This window comes from Amblyomma americanum, chromosome 7, assembly GCF_052857255.1.
Source record: "Amblyomma americanum isolate KBUSLIRL-KWMA chromosome 7, ASM5285725v1, whole genome shotgun sequence".
Classification (NCBI taxonomy): Eukaryota; Metazoa; Arthropoda; class Arachnida; order Ixodida; family Ixodidae; genus Amblyomma; species Amblyomma americanum.
The window spans coordinates 56,645,545-56,653,497 of record NC_135503.1 but is presented as its reverse complement, the minus strand read 5'-3'; the positions used below and the strand labels follow the sequence as shown (position 1 = coordinate 56,653,497).

At 48.6% G+C, this 7,953-nt stretch overlaps 1 pseudogene; it reads right to left on the bottom strand.

Annotated features, from left to right (window-relative positions):
• Positions 1-4,695: 4,695 nt before the first annotated feature.
• Positions 4,696-5,919, bottom strand: LOC144097705 (uncharacterized; annotated as a pseudogene).
• Between the last annotated feature and the right edge of the window lie 2,034 nt (positions 5,920-7,953).

Below are 7,953 nucleotides of genomic sequence, written 5' to 3'. Positions count from 1 at the left end.
CTGCAACAGATCCTCTTCCAACTCCATCTCTTAAGCATTGCTGCAAGGTCACTGTCCAGGTTTTCTGTCATCAACGTTCGTTTTTGCGAATTGGCCATGCACAAGATGGATCCTACCTCGAAAGGCATTTCACATGTAAGAAATCCAGCGTACTTTTAACGGACCAGTAATGGGCGAATCTCGTTGGCAGAGGTGGTTTACTTATCTAGATATTTTTGCTTCTATTTCGATGAGGATTACAGAGCCATGATTTCATGCCGCTATTTTGTTGTAGGATACGAAGTGGGGTACTTGAGCTTGTCTGTGTTCAGAAAACAGCTGCTGTGGTTCATTTCTTGCTTTGGATATGCTTACGGTCGCTTTTATAACCCCGCGGTAAAATTAACTATTTAGCCAGAATGCAAAAGTCTGTCACGCTATGCAACGTTAGGTGCCAGCACGCATAAGGCCGGAAGCCAGGGAAAACTCATGAGCAGGTACTATATAAGTAGAGCCCAACCCGTTCTCGGTGCAACTTGCAGCAGCCCTCAGCGGCTGTTCCATACGAAAGTTACCTTTTGTCGATGGGCGATTCTCTAGAATATTTATCAGATCATTTACCTCATAAACGGGGCTAGCGAAAACTTGTCATTCGGCAAACCTAAACGATTGTAATAGGAATTAATTATGGATATTTTATGAATATGTTCTGTACAGGCGGAAACTCTGGAACGCTCGAAGCGTATGGATGTGAGAGAGAAATACCCTTTTTAACTTTGTCAGTTCAGGTCTCTGTCAGCCCAAGACTCTAGCTAGCACGTTGTCAAATAGCTCTTACGCATTTACCAGTGATGTGCTGCCATGCCCGCCTGGTACGCTGACAAGTGAATTGACGCACGACATGGCGGGAGCGCTCCCATAACATGTCACTCGAAGAGAGCCGTCCAAAAAACACAAGCGAAAGGGAGTACTGACTGCTATCACTATTCTCCTTTTGCAGCTTTTGAACTGCACTGCTATTCGTTTTCGAAATACCGCCACAGTTGGATTGCGAAATTCTCCGGCAGCTTCTCCCCTAAGTCGTTGCTTGGGGCTGCCCATTTTTGCTGCGCTGCCGCACTGGGTAGCGTTTACGGATTGTGCATCGCCCGTTGACACGAAAAGAATAAGCAAAAACCGTAGGCAGTAGTGGCGGTGAATGTTGAACTTAATGACGTGCGCAATGTACGTAGTGTGCCTCCGGTACTGACGAATCAAGCACGGATTGCAAAATGCACTACGTTTCTATGAGGGGCATGAAGAAATGATCCCTTGCTCGTCCCGGCCACCTCCTAAACAAGTTCGAGTAGACGGCGCTTGCTTTTATCGCGTCGCGTCGTTGCCGTATAGAGTGAGGTCTTTGCCTAGCTCGATATTTGTTTGGTTAGACGTATTCTCGTTTGGACGTTGTCAGTGAGGCGCACGATCCGACAGTCGGTTAGGAAGGTAAGTGTGAGTATTCGAGCGAAAAAAAGGATACCAAGAGGCGTTGTGCAAACGAGTGGTAGAATTCGCGAAGCACCTTGGCTGGAATTGGCCAATGGCATGAATTCTTCCCCTGGAATGTCGTTGTCTCTTTAGCGCGTTCTAGTACGGCTCTTTGACGTTGGCGGTTGAGAAAGGCTATATATGTCAGACCAGTCAGACAGACGCTCGTGGTGGTGACCAAGAAATTACCCCTTTTAATGTTTCGCCGCGTAATATATACAGCCAGAACGATCAATGTGAGAACTGGGTGAAGGAAAGGAAGGCATAGCGCATATCTCAGCGCGTATCAGTGGGACGTCTGTGCGCACAGTGCTTATCACGATGATTGTCACATCTTCCCCTGTTTTACAAGCACTGTGTGTGCCCACAAAGAAACACAAAATACACTTCAGCATTCAGTCATTGATACCGAGTCTCTTCGGCGTTCGTACGATGCTCCCGTGTCGCGTCCTTCTTTGCACTGGTGTTGAAGTTGCGTTCTCAGGTACGTTCGCTTGGGTGTTGTTCGATTACTGCTCCGGCACGATGGCCTTGCCAAGCGAATCAAAGCAGTTCGTGTCATCACGTCATTGATGCTTGTTTCTGTAAGCTGGCTGCTTTGTCGACGCTGGTCGACCGGTGCGGTGCTGGTTTCTTCGTCATTGAACAGCACCAGATAACGTCTGTTTCGGCGTATGGCTCCCCCTTCATTCTGGACCTAGTAGTACCTTGGTGTCGAAGATGGACGAAGGACTTTGCCTTTGGCGCACCTGTCTCGCAACCTCACCGGGTTACCTGCACACAAACTGGGAAGGGGTCTAGCAGCATGACATCTGTCTAAATAAAGCTTTTTTTTTCTGTCGGCACTTTTCGTCTTCTTCCAAGAGGCGCCGACTACTCGAGGCTTAAGCGCGGATGGCATGCATGGCTCTCTCGAGCGTAAGCGACGGCTCATTAGCAGTTGCGATGGACTATAGCCGGTTGACTCCGGGGAATTTCATTAATTCAGCAAGGCAATGTAGGGTTCTTGAGCTTTCTTCAGCAGCCTTTAGAGAGTCGCTATCATGCGCTCAGCTTCCCCGTTAGCCTGCGGGTAACGAGGGCTCGTCGTAACATGATTGAAGCCGTATAATCTTGCGAACTCAATGAAAGCAAACGAAATGAACTGTGGACCATTGTCCGATATCACCGTTTTCGGGAACCCGTGCCTGGCAAAGATACTTTTCAGATGCTGGATGACCACCTCTGACGATGGTCCTCGATCCAGCAGGGCCAGCTCAGGATACCTGGAGTGATAATCGACAACAGCAAGATAGACAGCTCCTTTCATCTCCAATAAATTCACTCCGATTTTTTCCCCATGGAAGCTCCGTTGTTTCAGAGGGGATCATCGGTTCAAAAAATTGGGTGTGTTCTTGCGCACAGGTTGGGCAGCTGGCTACGGTTCTTGCTATTTCCTGGCTTATGCCTGGCCACCAGACCGATCCTTTAGCATTTGCGTGTCAGCGGACGATTCCCTTATGGCCCTCGTGGACTCGTTGCAGCATTTCTTTCTGCAGCGCTCGTGGAATTACTAGTCTGGAGTCGTTCAGAAGTAGCTTCTTGCACACTGTAATGTTTCCGCGATATGCCCAAAACATTTAGAAATCGTGGTACACGGCCCTTTTCAGGCCAGCCGTGCAAGCACGCTTCGAGCAAAGAGGCGCACTCTAGATCGTTTGCCTGCTCTGAGCGTATGCTGTCTAGTATGTTGTCTGAGAGCGCATATCGGACAACTCCGTCCACGTATGCCGAGACGTAAGCTTCAGACAGTTCTCCGATGGCTAGTCCCGTGTTCATACCTCTAGCCCGAGAAAGAGTGTCCGCCGTAGCGATGCTTTTACCCGTGACGTGTGTAAGCGTGAACGAGTATCTCGAGACGCATCTTGAACCTTTGAATTCTAGGTGGAACAGAGTCGAAGGGATCACGACCTAGCAACGGACGGAAGGGCTTGTGATCTGTTTCAAACATAAACGTGAGACCTCTCAGGAATTCGTCGAAGCGCTCCGCTGCGCAAGTCAAAGCCAACGCTTCCTTCTCGATCTGCGAATACCTCTGCTCAGTTTTCGTGAGAGACCTAGAGGCATATGCTACAGGACGTCTGTCGCCTGAGGGTTTGATCTTGGAGTAAAAGTGCACCAAGTCCTTGCGAAGACGCGTCCGCCGACACGATTGTCGGGTACCCGGGGTTGTACCTTGCTAGGCACCTGTTCGAGCTCAGAGTAGCCTTGATCTTCTCGAAGGCGTCCTCTTGTTGGGTTTCCCCATGACCAACCGCCGTATTCGTTGAGGAGGCTGCGTAGAGGCGCCGACATAGACGCAGCGTCAGGAAGGAACCTTGCGAGGTGGTTCATCATGCCTAGCAAGGGACGAACTTCAGCTACGTTTTCAGGTTGGGGCAACTCCTTGATAGCCCTAATCTTTTCAGGATCTGGGCGCACCCCGCTGCCGTCGAAGATCATGCCAAGAAAGGTTACTTGCTTGACAGAGGAACATTTTTCTTTGTTGAGGATCATACCCGTCTGTTGAAGCCGGTTGAGTACTTCACGAAGGCGGCTGTCGTGTTCTATTTTGTTCTTGCCGTACACCAAAATGTTGTCCATATAGTTCAGCACACCGTCTAGGCCTTATAGGTCTTGCTCGAAACTTTCTTTAGAAAATTTCTGGTGCGGATGTGATCCCGAACGGTAACCTGCCGTAGCAGTACCGCCCATGCGGCGTAATGAAAGGGGTCAACTTTTGACACTCTCTGGAAAGGCGTATTTGGTAGAATCCGGAATTCGCGTCCAGTTTAGAGAAGACCCTAGCTTCCTGGTAGCTCCCCATGACTTGCTCCACCGTTGGCAGCTGATGGCGCTCCTGTCTTACAAACTGGTTCAGTTGCGTTAAGTCAACGCAGATTCCTACTGCTCCAGACGGCTTCATTACGGGGACAATAGGCGCGCAACATTCTGTCGGCTCTTCAATCTTTTTTTATCATTCCTTCTCGTTCTAACCTGTCCAGGTGTTCCTTGACCTTTTCTTTCATGGGTATAGGAATCCGCCCGGGTGTAGACACCGCGTACGGGACTGCATTTGGCACGAGGCGTATCTTATGTTCCCCAGATATAGATCCTGTCCCTTGGAATACCTTAGGATACCAGCTTACTATGTCGTCAGTACTCAGCAATTCATCTAGAAAGCATATGATTCCTAGATCTTTGATAGCTGGCAATCCCAACAAGGGCGTGCGCAAGTTGTGCGCGACGCAAATAGTTTGCTGCGAACGGCTTTCTTTCCAAACTATTTCAGCATCAAATTTTCTGATTGTACAGATGCTTGCATTGCTTGGCCCGATCAGATCGCCTGCTTGATCCAGGGAACGTGGAAGGAACGGAAACTTCTCACCTACGACAGTCATTTCTGCTCCAGTATCTACTTTCATGCCAACTTCGTGAACGTTTATCAGTACTTTGACGAAGCGCGCAAACGCTCTGTTCTGTGATTGCTCGACCGTGCCAAGAAATTTCTCATCAGGTTCGGCAATGCCGACGAGATTCCCGTCTGCCTGCTTTATTCGGCACGCTTTTTCGAAGTGGCTCAACTTTCGGCAGAACCTGCACCTTTCTTGTAGCTCTGGGCAACTGCTTCTCGGATGACACTGACCGGCGCAGAAGCTGCAGCTCTTTTGACGATAAACATTCTTCTGTACGCGTGAAAATGTGCTTTTTCGCGGGCTTTCCTCGACTTTACTGCGCCGACACAAGCTTCCGGGACCGTTCAGTTTTTGCGTTTTAGCTCGGCTTGCTGTTTCTTCACCGTTTCGCTCGTACGCGGTTTTTCCATTTGTAGTTCTTCCGATGGAGCCTCATCCCGTAGACCGACTACGAACCTCTCTCTAAGCAGGCAATCCTTCATGTCTTTGAACTCGCCTCTGTCTGCTAGCCTGTTTAGCTCCGTTCCGAACTGGTCTGTTTCGCCCAGCTGCTGTCGGCGTTAATTAAAGCGAGCACTCACGTAGACTATTCTTTGTGTGGATAAAGTAGCTCTGAAACTTCGACTTTACAAAGCTGAGGTCCTCCATTTCTCCATCTTTGACATTTAGTGCCCGAAGAATCTCCCCCGACTTTCTGCCCATTATATAGAGAAGAGTTGTTACTTGACCTTCGGCTGGCTTCTCGTGTAGTCCGGAGGCGAATCTGTAGTCGTCAAATTCGTCCAACCAGGCGGGCCAGTCCGCGACGTTCTGGAAGCCGAAGGGCCTCGGAGGCTTGATTCCCGCCATTCCGAAGTGTTGCTTGTCGCCTGCCACCGGGACGACTTGCTCTTGTTTCAGCAGCTTCTGGTCATCCTCTTGTTGGCGGTGCTGTTGCGGTGCTTCATCAGAGCCGGCCTTCATCCCACTTCTGACACCATGTCAGACCAGTCAGACTGACGCTCGTGGCGGTGACCAAGAAATGACCCCTTTTAATGTTCCGTCGCGTAATATATACAGCCAGAACGGTCACATGACTTATGTGAGAACTGGGTGAGGGAAAGCAAGGCATAACGCATATCTCAGCGCATATCAGTGGGACGTTCGTGCGCACAGTGCTTATCACGATGACTCTCACAATATACACGAATACTGCACAGCGAAAGCGACATAAAAAGGCGAGTCAAGGCTTGCACTGCTCGGTCGCGTGTACAGGCAGAAAGGGGGGGGGGGGGGGCGTTGCTGCTGCCGAATAAAGTCGTCACCCACATCTGGATGCCGGCGCATTCTCGATAGGCCATTTCATTTCGGGGAGCTCACACTGGGACTCCTTGAGAGCTGAGGCGCATATAGAAACAGGTGCGGGACACAAACCATCCATTGTTACTAACCCGCATCTAGGTAACAGCATCATGACGTTTTATATGAAAAATATACACCAACGAACTCATAAATACAATTAATACAATTCGAAATCACCCCCCCCCCCCCCTCCGTTCTTCATCAAATGCATTCCAAGGAAAAATTTTACTCAGCAGACAGACCTAGTATGCGAAGTTTTTGCTTCTTCGCATACATTTCCTTTTTCCAGTCTGCATACTGAAGCGCTACTTTTGAAGTTCATAGGAATTTTGTGCACGTTCATCTGCGTATTACAATCGATATACGAACATCAGTCCGAGAAACCGAGTGTCTTGTTCGATATCAGGTTCTTGTTATTTCGCAGCTACATCTCTTAGTGCGTGCTTCGTTTACCAAGATCGTTTCCCAAGCGTCGGCTGAGGTATTCCGCAGAAGGCAGGCGTGAGAAAAGAGGATATTGGACTGGAGAGAAGGTGCTCCGAAGGGAAAGAGAGAGAGAGTGACGAAGGCTGGCGCGAGCGTGATGTGTAGACAGGAGCCGAGGTTCTGAGCTGTACGTTGCATGTCGCGGTGAATCGAAGCGAACGAGTTTGACTCTGGAGCATCGTTTGGTGCAATGAGGGATGCGCTAGAAATTAAATAAAGCTCCCGATTAACAAAACCGCTCAGTGGCTCTGCTGCAGACGCCACGGATATACCAGGCCCTGCGACGCACAAGTTTTGCGCTGGGCATTAAGTACCGAACGGAAATATCGACTCGCCAAGATTGTATACGATGAAGAGGCGAGAACCCTACGTTTCACGTGCCTCGGCAAGCGAGGCGAAAAGTCGTGAAAACGTAGAACCACCACTGCGTGTGGCCGAAACGGAGTGAAGATGGATTGCATTTCAGGGACCGCAAAGCCATCATCGTGGTATTAAAGAAGTATGCAGCTATAGCTCACGTGTTAGGCGGTGCGGGCTGAGCGGTATTATTTTCTAGATCGTTTTTTAGAAAACCCGTACAGTAATCAATGTGGCACAAGTGTCTTCCTTCTCCATAGCACACACGCATCACTCACAGCTGTTGCTGAAGCTGGAGTTACAAGTGGTAGCCGTCTTTGGATTTTTTTTACCTACACCGGATGTTTTAGTTAGTTTACATTGTTTTGTACTTATTATTTCTCCCAGATAGTTAGCGTATATCAGTATGCGGTGCATATTTTGATTACGTCCCTTTGAAAAGGTGTGTGCAGTTGGAGCTATTTGAGGTGCACTGTAAGCATGAACGACGTAGCCTGCATTTGCTTAAAAAAAAAAACAGGGCACTGCCAGACAACTTGTTGAATTTACTTAAATAGTGCATTTAAGCAGGCTGATTCCGAAATGTTCTATATCATATTTGCTCTGTTTGCCCAAAATGCCGATGAAACTAAAGCATAGAAGCTGTACACGCATTCTTCAGCCCTGCTACGGCAATATCAGATCCACATTCATGCTTGAAAGTTTCAAGAAAGCTATTCAGGTCAAATTTTCTTTATGTATTGACAGAAATAATCTTTGCATTTGTCAGTGCCTACTGCAAGGATACTTTGTGTATTAAGATATGCAAATATCCTCATTTTAACTTTTA